The following is a 12,299-nucleotide window of genomic DNA, read 5'->3' as shown; positions in this document are numbered from 1 at the left end:
TGCGCTATCCCTTCGTCGTAGTTTTTGTAATAAAATTGTGTGATGTTGGCGTATTTTTCCGATTACATCGGCAGCAGTAAAATGTTAACATCGGATCGATCGCAGGACAACGTTAATTTGGTATTCTGCGTGCGAACTTCGCAAAATCAAGGAGTATGTGATTCGATTTCTGCTCTCTTAAGTATCTATATAGAGTTGCTTTTATTCTTAGCATATTATATTTATGGAAAATATCCAGGCCTACTGGAGCGAATAGGTCTGTGAGTACCGTACAAGGCGAAGGCGATAGCAGCTACTCGTAATTCCGACTGTAAAAGATATAAATATCTAAATATCAATTGGCAGAGTTTTATAGGAAATAATTTAATTTAATTAGTGTGCTAATGACATTATTACATCTACTGTAAGAATTTAAATGTGAATTTCACTATCATAAAAATTAAAATATTATTCAAATTTGAGCTTGATTCTCTTTTGAGCAAATAAGCCGAATAACATTGAAAAAATGTTAAGTTAGTACCCGAAAGAAACAGAAAAGCCTAACAAGTGCTTGTTCACTTATGTATTTATCGATACAAAATACATATATAACTAGAGTCGAAGAAAGATAGGAAAATATAATTAGCTAAGTGGAGCAACTCTATACAAATATTTGGTGAAGCCAATCGGAAACATCAATTGAGTGTCCTACCGCGGGTTACATACTAAATACACAAACTTTTCATCTCACCCATAAGACTGTCAAAACAGCCACCTTTATGAGATCCTCTCAACTTTGGATCCCACATCTTAGATGCTACTTGATTACGTTGAGTTAACGATCGCCTGTAAAGCTTTTACCTTTATTTAGTACTTCTTTTTATGATCATCGGTTATATCTAAACTAATATATTACGTGTATGTATAAACTTTATGCAGAATAATTCATTGTTTTTTAGTTTGAATGAGCTGATCAATGAATATATCAAATCAAAATCACTTTATTCATGTAGGTCACGGAAGTGACACCTATGAATGCCAAAAAATTTTTTTTTTCCTATTAAATCTACTGCTACTTCGCAAAAGGTGAGCTAATGAGAAGAAGTTACAAGAAACTCATTTCTTCGTAATAATCAAGATTTACATTTTCATCCTTTTACAAATCATTTCAACTCCAAATAATATGTAAAGTAATGCAACTAACATACTCAAACGTCAAATAGTCAATATCTTACACGAGTAAGTCAAAAAAGTAAATGTTAATTAATACAAAAGAAAAGTTCTTGAGTACACTGTAGCTGCATCATCCACAGACACCGTAAATAGATAAAGGTATTCTGTGTGCATTTTATAAGCGATAATATAAATAAAAATATATAACCGACCCTCCGACAACAGAATTAGTAATTATTCGAATTGTGTATTTAGTATATGAAGGCTATGTTCATGTGGAAAATATATTATGTTGACTTCAGCACCAAGTTTGCAATTAGCATGCCTTAAATATTATTTCTAGTGAAGCAAGTGGGAAAGCGCGCATCAGCATCTTTATCTAGTAAAAAGCTTCCAGAATAAAAATGCTCCTGCATTGAAAAAAATCTTTATTCTCAATACACCTTTGCCATTAGTATAACTGTATATTCTAATTATAGTTGATTAATTGTATTTTATTGATATAGCAATAGCTTACAATTATTTCTTTGGTTGTTTTTACCAACCAAAGTCCATTATTTTAATACAGTATTTAAAAATATCTATTTCTGCTTATCATGCTGTGTTGATTTGCAACTTAGATATAAAAGGCATAAAAAGGCATAAAGGCATAACAGGCATTAGTCTCTCAATTGATCTCAAAATTGATTCCTTTAGAATTATTTTTGATGTCATTTCTAATAACTACTAGATACTACTACCGCTTCGGAAACAAATGGCGCTCTGAGAGAGAAGAAGCGGCGCAAGAAACTCTCCCAGCATTCTTTTTTTGCGCTCTTTTCAATAAAAATATACCATATTGTACAGTCATTTCTATCGCTATAAAATAATCACAATCTAGTCCCAGGCTGTCCGATCATTTAGATATTCAGCAGTGGAGTAATAGGATTTGCAACAGAGCCATTTTTTTTAAACATTTATATTTATTTGTAGATAATGCCTGAACAGTGGCTGGGACTTTATCATAGAAGTGTATACATTTACCCTTAAAGCTATTATGTATCTTATGAAGCCTACTAGAATTAGTTACAAGCAATCCCTTATTTCTAGTGTTATAATAATGAAAATCACTATTAAGAGCAAAAAGGTTATAGTTAATAAGCCAGTTAGATTCCTTGTTTCTTAAGTATTCGTGGAATTTCTGCTCTGTGAGCTTATTAAAAATAAGCCAGCTTGTGGTACAAATTTAGTTTAAACAGATTTTCTAAATATTTAATTAGTTAGAAGTCTCTATCGAGAAATATTTTCAATGTCAAATTCTCACATGGCTTTATTATAAGGAGAAGTGATGAGACGAGCCAGACACCGAACTAATGATGATTTGTGAATCGCTCTGCCTGAATTACAATCCAGGCAAGTTCAATAGCTCTTGCAAAAACCCCAAATTTTGAGTGGCATCATAATTTTTCTCTTCACTAAGGGACATAATTTATGTCGTTATCAAAAACGTCGAGCCAAGAAGCGAATGCGAAGATGCGGTGCGGTGTGCGGGCGAGAACAGGCGCCGGGCGAGCGCCGAGTGGTCACTAGTCAGTGTTCAATGAGGAAAGAACTATCAAACAAGGTGGTTGTGTCCGCACGCTCATGCCGGGAACACCACATTCTTATTACGTAATCTATAACAGCTGTCTTTGTGAAGTGAAAAGTTTCTCTCTTATTATTATACCGTGTGTTTATAAGACTGTATTTTACTTGCTGTCGTGTTAAACACCCACAGCAATGGACATAACCCACATCCTTCCCATGGTCTTATCGACCTTGGTACCAACCCGAAACAAAGGGAATGTACTGGACTTGAGGTCCGGCATATGACCTTGACTCCCTACAAGATCTTATTTTTTATACGTCCCTAGGTAGCCCTCTCCCCCTTTCTGAGGGTGGCCGACCACAGCTACGGCTTCGTCGTAGGGCACTCCATGTTCGTCTCCGTCTCCTCTTCCTGAAGTCTTCCTTTCTGTGTCTTTATTACCGTCTTGGTTTACCCCTCCATCACGGTGCCAACTTGCGAAAAGTCTTATCAACCTCGAGAAGTTCACTTCTGAAGAAACTAGGTCTCTGTAATGCAGTGATTCCACCTCTAGATGGTCCAGGAGTTTGGCTCTCGCCTGATCATGCAAACTGCATTCCCAAAGCACATGATCGCGGTACTCATCCAACGCGCCACATGGACTGGTGCTGTCCCCTTTGAGCCCCAGGTCCCTAAGCCTTGCATTAAATATCCCATGCCCCGTCAACAATTGCGACGTGTAATGGTCGGGATACACCAACGTCGCCAGAAGTCTTTCCCCGACACATGGGAAGAAGCGTTTGAGATCTCCACCTCTCTCTTCGCGTTCCCAACGCTCCTGCCACATGCTGACCATCTCGGAGCTTCTGCTTTACCCTTTCGCCCCTGGTCGCTTCGATCTAAAGATCTAAGATCGATTTAGATTTTGACGTTCAATAAGTGATTATAAATCCTATTTTGAATAAAAATATTTGAATTTGAATTAAAAGAGCACTCCCTTAACGTCTCCACGTAAGCCTTAATATTAATTAGTATTTATATATTATATTTATATTAGTAGTAGTTGTTACATGTAAACAGGTAAGATTTTAGTAGGTTTTTAGGAATATTATGAATTTATAACTAAGTAATGTGTGTATAAGTAATAGTGTAGATAACTTACAAATTAGGTATAGTTTAATTTATTATAGATGCACGATATTATAATATAGTTTAAGAGCGTAAACTCGCCAACAAACTGTTGCAAAAATTTGGCGAGATGTAAAATTTAAGTACCAACTGTGCATACTTTTATAATTAAATAAATTTAAAAAAAAAAAGAAAAAAAATCTTGCCCACGGGGTACACCTCCAGATCGGCTGGAAGTACCCCTGCTAGAACTGGCAGTGCGAACGTACTCGTGGAGCGATACGCCTTAGTGAGCAGTACCAACGACACTAGCAACCGATTACGGCAACAACAGACACACAACGACCTGTGATACTCGTACCATACTAGCGTGACTGATATATTCATTTTGAATTCTTAAATCTGAGAAAAGTCAGAGCTAATGTTACCTCGTCATCTCTGCAATATTAATTTTAAGGCCTTTTAATCTTTTTTGAAAATATAAACATTTCGATGTTCGCCTTAAACTCCCCATTACTCGCGGAACCCTAAAGCCACACAAAAGCCAAAACAAATAGAAAATTCCGAGTTATGTCACTTTTATTGCGGTCCCCTTCGAGACAAGACTCCGAATAGCTTGCTAGAACAGAATATTGAGTGCGAGATTTTCCCAAATCCAAGAAAAATACGAAGAAAATTGTTTTGCATTCCAACACACTGCGCTCGGTATTTGATTCAATATTTCATGGAAACACGTTTCACGTATTGTATCGACTGTTGAGCATAGTACGTGCTATTGATAATATCTGAGGTGCATTAGGTATAAATTACACCTTTTATTGTAAGAATAGGTATTTTGTAGAGCTTTGCATATTGTTATTCAGTATAGTTCTTGTGGCAGGCTTCGTCAATCCTTCACATTTAAGTATCGATAGCGGCGTATTCCCTTCCTTGCTATATGGTCGAGGGAAACGATGGCTGGTACATGCGTCATACTCGTAAACGGGCCCTGTTTGTTGCTAGAAGATCCTACATAATAAAGATAATTATAATTGACACACTTCTCTCGACCAGACAACAATACAATCCACATATTATGTAAGCATACATGAATACATTTATAATCATCATATTATACATATATATACAAACAAATATTAATGAAGTGAGCAGAATGTTTGCGTTTTTTCGAAGTATTCCCATATATTTGGTAAGTTGCTATTCTTATAATACATCTAGACTATATTTCCAAGACATTACAATAATTATAATGATACGATAGTATATAGTTTTAGTTCATATAAATTCGTCTTCAAATAGCGTCCATTCATTAGTCTGTTTCTTATTATTTATTTATTTTGGAATATGTTGAAATATTTTTACTTTATTTGAAAACGATCGTAAAATATATTTCAATAGTTATCTTGTCCAAATATAGCAGTTACATTTTAAAACAAACACAAGCAATCTCGCACATCAAGGTCGATCAAGGTCAATGGATTCTTCTCAATCTATCGGAATGAATATCTCAAATTATTACTACGAAAGCTTGTACACTTAACTTTTGCATTAGAAAGAGCATATAAAGATGATTATAAATAAACACTAATAAATAAAACCAATTTTTTTCATTGATAATACTCATTTATTCTAAAATATAAAGGTTTTTCAACATTGTGTCATGTGTGTAAAATAAAATAAAACACAATATGAATAATTTATGCATGGTCTTATAGCTTGTTTCGATAGCTTTCAGATACATTCATTAATAAGATCCTAATTATAAGCATTCTTTTGGTATACGTAAAATAACACTTTACCTACCGGGATTCGATAGGTAAATTGTTTTATTGTGTTAAAAGCTGTATTAGAAATATCTTAATAATTATTTCACTGCTAAGTTTAACTTTAAGTTTAGTTTTAGTTAGCGGGCTATATCTAGAGATAGCCCGCTCACTATTATTGCTATGGATATATGAGAAGACCTGAACAATCCCCTTATCTTTAGCTATTTTAAGAAGAATACAATGTCTAAGATCATCGTCGTTTATCAAGAATTAGTAAAAGAATTACTTAATTTTGATGCATCCACTATATAATAATTTATATTTATACAGTTAATACTTTATAAGTTTTTATGAAAAAGTTTTTGTATAAATTAAAGAGGACTCATATTATATCGGATGCATCAACCTTACAAACTGATTTGTTATGTATATAACAGCCATTGTAAAATATTCTATTTGATTGAAAAGAGTGGCCGTTGAGATTCTTATAAATTCATCTCGCGAGCTCAACTTTTTACGAACATAAGGTAAATTCAGTAATTTAAAAGAAATATTTGTAGCGACGATTCAAAATCGCTTAGTTTATGTCTAATTAAATAAAGTTTATTTGACTTTGACGTTGGTTTTTTACAATATTTCTCATAGGACTTTGAATAGTATTTGTTGTTTGAACGGTAGTATAAAATATCATCAGTTCTTTTTTCGGCCTCACGCCTACTTATAGTAAAGGGTCTGTTTATTTGCTTAATGAAGTCATTACTGGTAACCAGGTTTGTGATATTTATATAAGTGGGAGGCTCCTATGCACCGGATGCCAGCTAAATTATGGGTGCCATAACGGCGCCTATTTGTGCCGTGAAGTAGTAATGACTGAGTTTCGGTCTGCAGGGCGTCATATCTAGTGAAATTACTGGGCAAATGAGACTTGACATCTTATGTCTCATGGTAGCGAGCGCAGTTGTAGTACCGCTCAGAATTTTTGGGTTTTTCAATAATCCTGAGCGGAACTGCATTGTACTGGGCTATTAATTACCATCAGCTGAACGTCCTGCTCGTCTCAAAAAAAATGTCAAAACCAATAAGTACATCGCAGAAGGACTTTTTGTAATTTTTTTAATTCGAAGGCATGTAAGTATTATCTTGTCATAACTGTTTTTATTGTGAATGATAAGACAGAGCTTTAATATACGACTGACGACCCCTATAGCCCAGTAGTTACCTTGCCTACTGAGCTAGAGGTCCTGGGTTCGAATCCCGGTAGGTGCAACCATTTATTTGATGAGTATGAATGTTTTTTTCCGAAACATGGATGTTTATTTGTATTTATGTATGTTGAACTAAGTATATTATATTAAATATATCGTTGTCTTGTACCCATAGTACAGGCTATGCCTAATTTGGGGCAAGATAATTTATGTAAGAGTGTGTCAATATTATTACTATATTCCAAAACCGAAAGTAGAGCTAACAAATAGCTTAACTTTAGCAATAAATTCCCCGATTCCTGAAGGACTATCTATCCTAGAAACATCACTATTCACTGCATTGGAAGTTTTCAATTTTCCAACACATTACATTGTTGGGAGTTTCCGAGCGACGCGCCGTGATTGATTCCGGCCACGGCAAACGCGCCTCTAAACGCTGATTGATCGGTTAAATCGAGAAAAATCTCACGTAAATGCAACTGTTTATTTCTACATTTTATAAAATTCCCTTGTTGTTTTGAAACAAAAGGTACCGAAGCCCGGTTACTGATCGGTTTGTATCTATATTGTCAGCTACGGACAGTGAGTTATGTGGTGACATGACATAAATATACCTATGATATTATAGTTATTTATGCAACTGTTGTATAATAAGGGGTATTAAAACATGAATGTGGATTTATTATTATACGGCAAAGCCGAGTGTGATAAAAGTATCACATGAGTGTTTTAATACCTAATTATCAACAGTTGAATACAAGACTTTATCTACACCCAGAATATGAATCCTCTAAAAGATTCTGGAATATTTAGCTTACTGCTAACATTAAAACACCAGTCCTAGTAGTAACCTAATATCATTCATTACTGATTATATACAAATAAACTAAGTATTAATGAAACAATTATTTATTTTAGTAGTACATTTAGTATAGTGCAATAATTAAAATTCACTCGAATAAAATGTTCTTTTGCAGCGTTTAAAATGAATCGCTCATTTTTTGTAAACAAAACAATAAAAATATCGAAGATAAATGGCGGGGATTCGAATAACCTACGTTTTTTTACAGCGCGCGACGTTCTGGTAGTGTGGAACGCGGGAAAACGAAAATGTTCTTTTTTTGAAATTCATACAGATACCACGCATCGAGCAATAAGAATGTGTCTGTCTGTTGAAACTCTTTGCGCATGAAGGGATAAAAAAAACATAGGAGTGTTGTTATGAAATTCAGTACAACATTACATCACTCTTTTTGATGATGTAATCGTTATTAGAACATTGGGTGTTTTAATGTCGGCAATAAGCTAACTGTTTCAGAATCTTTAATAGAGGATTTAAAGCGTGGGTGTAGATAAATTAATTAATACAACGGAAACGCCAAGATGAGTATAAGTGGCGGCGCGTGAGTCTAGCGCTGAACGAAACGTGGAGGGGATAGTTGCGCATGGATACTATTGCGCACGCTTTACAAATATAACTTTAATTAATTAATAGTAAAATAATATTAATGACATTATTTTTATGTAATCAGAAATAAAAAGTCTAGAACAGAGCGAAATGTGGGTAGGTTCTTTTGGGAACGAAAATATTATACTTTGAAAAGTATTAATGTTAAGTGTTACTACTGTACTTCTGTACAAAGTTAATTAGGTGCCACAGTCATCAAAAAAACGTAAACTTAATAATAAGCAACAACAAATAATAACATCAAATAAAAATACTATTCAGAACGTGACTGTACACTGGAAGTGCCCGGGGTGCCGTATCGGCACGGGGGACGGAATACGACTGGCGAGCCAATCGGCACTACGCAAATTCGCCCTTCATCCCTCTAGCCCCGCAGATACCTTTCTTTTGACTTCTGCGCAATAACGGCCAGTGCTAGACTTATACTTTTAGTTCACATGAAAAACGCCACTTCCAATCGGTCATAGGTTGGGAGCGGACGTCTCCGGCTGCACTGCTACTTACTGAACAACGTTTATATTACTGAGTATGCAAACCCCAAATCCATTCACGCCCAAGCAAATTGTCTACAAAACTTATATTTGCAGAGTTTTCAAGTCGACATGTTCTACGAACTGGGTGCTTAAAGCGTATATAGTGTGCCCCCTTTTGTTACGAAAAAGAAGAAAAACGGGGGTCACTGGGGTTAACAGAACACGTGGCACGTCAACGTCACTCATTGTTCGAGGCTGGATCGAGTACGCCCACTTGGGCGTAGTATTAGTTGCCGCATTTTGCGACTACGTCTGCGGTATCTAGATGGAAATATCTAAGAGGAGAATCCTGGAGAATCTTAGATGAAATATCTATTATACTAATCGCAAATAATTGTAAAAAAATATTAATTTAAAATTCATGAGAGCAAAAAGGGCCAGTCAAGTATGCATGTTGTTTTTCCTCTCGAAACTAGTAAGCAAAAAACCAGCTTATCCGAAAGTATCGCAAAACAGATCAAGTCAACCATTAATCAATCAGACAGCAAGAGGGTTGAAGCCCCGGAAAAACTGACGATAGCGCTGGAATAATTATTGTTAGCTTCAAGTTGCTTATTTATTACTAGCAACACACATCCTCAACTGCGTGGATAGAGCTGATGAATGCATCCATGCATGGTCGCTTAGAAAATTGAATATTTTTTTAACAAGGTTTTTTTATCGGGAAAGATTTAATATAATTCAATTTCAAATATTTTATTCAAAATAGGATATGAAATCACTTATTGAAAGTCAAAACAAAAGGGTGAAGTTGGTTAGGTTACCTAAAATTTTGTGACGTTTGCGCCATTCGTTATTTTTTTTTGGTTTCTTCGGTCATTATGAGGATAGGCAAAGGGTTAAGGCCCGTGCAGCCGTATTCGTTATTTAATAATTAGCTGTCAAAAACATCGTTGCAAGATTTTTACAATATTGTTCTTTCTACAAACGTAGAATAGCACGAGGAATAAATCATTTTAAGGATTTTTGCTTTATTAGGCCAAAGAAGTATAACATCTTGCGTGCATACATAAGTACACACACACTTTTTTATTTTTATGGCAAACGAGCGTACGGGTCGCCTGGTGTTAGGTGATCACTGCCGCCCACATCCTCTTGCAACAACAACAAACTACCACTCAACCAGAAATTAATTCGTCAGACCTGAGAAGAACGGGCCCAAGAAACAGTGGGCGTTTTTTTAATTGAAAAATTATTTAGCGGCGTTGAGCACATTTCTTGGGATGCGTATGTTAAACTCGCGTCAAGACACGTAACTTGATCGAAAATTCGTAAGACAGCCGTTGAAATTACGGATGAAAGATTTATACTTCTAAACTACTTAATTATAGTTCGGCTACCATATTTTATTTTATTACCACATAAATGCTAGTACTTTTATACTGATAAATAAAGCAATTAGTGCGAAATTATTCCCTAACTCCAAAATATTCAAAAATGCACAACGTTAATGTTCAATTTTTCACTTCTGCCAGCACTCCCGAAGTGCAAACCGTATTTTTTTTTAAATAAAATTCCGCTTCACCTTCATTTTCAATTCCATTTCATTTCATAATCTGACGGTGGTCGCTCTATTCCTAGACTGTGGTATCATTTATGCTCAATAAACGTCTTTTAAAAATTTTTTTAAATTTCGTAATACATTTGTTATTAAATATTTTTTGGGATCATGTTGTTAAAGCTTAAACACCACTAAAGACTCACTAACCCGACCTGTTGAGAAATAGGCATAATAAGTTCATGTAACCAATGACAAATCTATTATCATAGTCAAAAATTTACGAATAAGTCGTATTAAAAATCAATAGATTTCAAACTATCATAAAATAATAATATGCAAAAGAAAATTCCGGTACTGGGAATCGAACCCGAGCCTCCTGGGTGAGAGCCAGGTATCCTAGCCACTAGACCATACCGGATTACAACAAAATATTCAAATTATTGTATATAATAAAATTCCAACAAATTAAACTCAAACAGCCTTACAATTAATAAACTTAGTATAAGTTATAACTAAGCATAGACAAAGAATATGCAAAATGTTTACAATATCGTTGACAATGTCAAAGATCAATGTCAATACAATGGTAATTCTGAAGTTTACTGAATGACAAGCAGCCTTGCAAATAAACGCGGGAAACGTTATACGTCCCAACAAACCATTCGTAAGCGAAATGTCTATTTGTAAACATTTTGCATTTTCTTGGTGTATGATTAGTAATAACTTTATGCCAATTTTATTTGTAAGGCCGAAAGGGAATAAAAATATATACTTCACAGAAACACACAATCAGGCAATACCGAAATAACTCAGATTTAAGAAAAGTTTGCTATTCCATGAATTGTAAATTCGTTTCTTCCAAACTCCGCTTGATAATATTTTACACTTTCGTTGGATATTTCTTTTAGTTCTTTAAACCTAGGATAATATGATAATGGAAAAACTTTAGAACTTTCAGTAAATCTTCTTTAATCCATATAATAAGGGCCGGATTCGAATAAGCTGCAATATTCTTTGATATAATTAATTCAAATATCTATTTCCCTTTAACAAACTACATATTCAATGTACGTATAATATGCTAAAAGTATTTAAAGAAAACTCTATTAAAGCATTAAAATATATTTATTTTCATCTTAGTTAACCCCACGGACTAGTAAAAAAAGAAGGACTCCGCGCCGTGATATTAACAAATGAAGCACCTTTATGCAAGTTTGTGTGCGGTTACGGGGTATACCAGTTACACAATTTTTTCTCCCTTAAATAATCATAATATATCCACAAATACTTTTATAGTATTGTTTTTACACTTTTTCACAACGCACGACGGCATTTTTTCAAATATTTTATTGCGACTCAAGCTGATCTGTCACAGACGATGGAAAATCTCATAATGGCGGCCGATCAGCTTGTATTAGTGTAAGTGTGTGCGTGGGGCTATGTATTTACACGTTTACCGGCTTTTTTTGGTGACTCACTGTTATGTAAGGTGACACAGAGTCCTTATTTTTTTACTCGTCCGTGGTTAACCCGACGTTTCAAAACCTTTCCAGATCTCGTTTTCAGGGGGACTGCAGATGAAATGAGTCAAAGATAGTATTTGTCATAGTTGTCATTGTGAAGTTTAGCGCCATTTATTGTCACGGAGGCGTTATTTGATATAGACAGAAGGTTTTTGGCAAAATTTACTGACAGTGATGTGGACTTGTTGGATCCCTGGTGATAGATAATTTTAGACCGCACACAAAACAACAAATCTTTTGGTTGGTCAAAGCGGACGTAGTAGTTTGGACGGTCCGTTGTGTGTTCACATACCAGCTGTATGAGCAAATTAGAGTGACGTCTGTGTTTGATGCAAAAATCTAATATAAAGACAAAGTTACAATTACACGCGTTTTAATCCTTTAAAAGTATTTTATTTAAATGTGTAACACTCGCGTTAATAAAAGAAAAAACTATACTTAAAGTAATTATTATTTGTTACAATATTTTATAGCCAC

General features: G+C 34.8%; 1 non-coding gene across 1 annotated transcript; it reads right to left on the bottom strand.

The window, feature by feature from the left end:
* Window positions 1-10,645: 10,645 nt before the first annotated feature.
* Trnae-cuc (transfer RNA glutamic acid (anticodon CUC)) lies at window positions 10,646-10,717 on the bottom strand. The gene has a single exon. It is a non-coding gene; the product is annotated as a tRNA-Glu (tRNA).
* Window positions 10,718-12,299: the final 1,582 nt, after the last annotated feature.

This window comes from Leptidea sinapis, chromosome 32 (assembly GCF_905404315.1).
Source record: "Leptidea sinapis chromosome 32, ilLepSina1.1, whole genome shotgun sequence".
Lineage (NCBI taxonomy): Eukaryota > Metazoa > Arthropoda > Insecta > Lepidoptera > Pieridae > Leptidea > Leptidea sinapis.
This window is presented reverse-complemented; position numbering and strand designations above follow the sequence as displayed.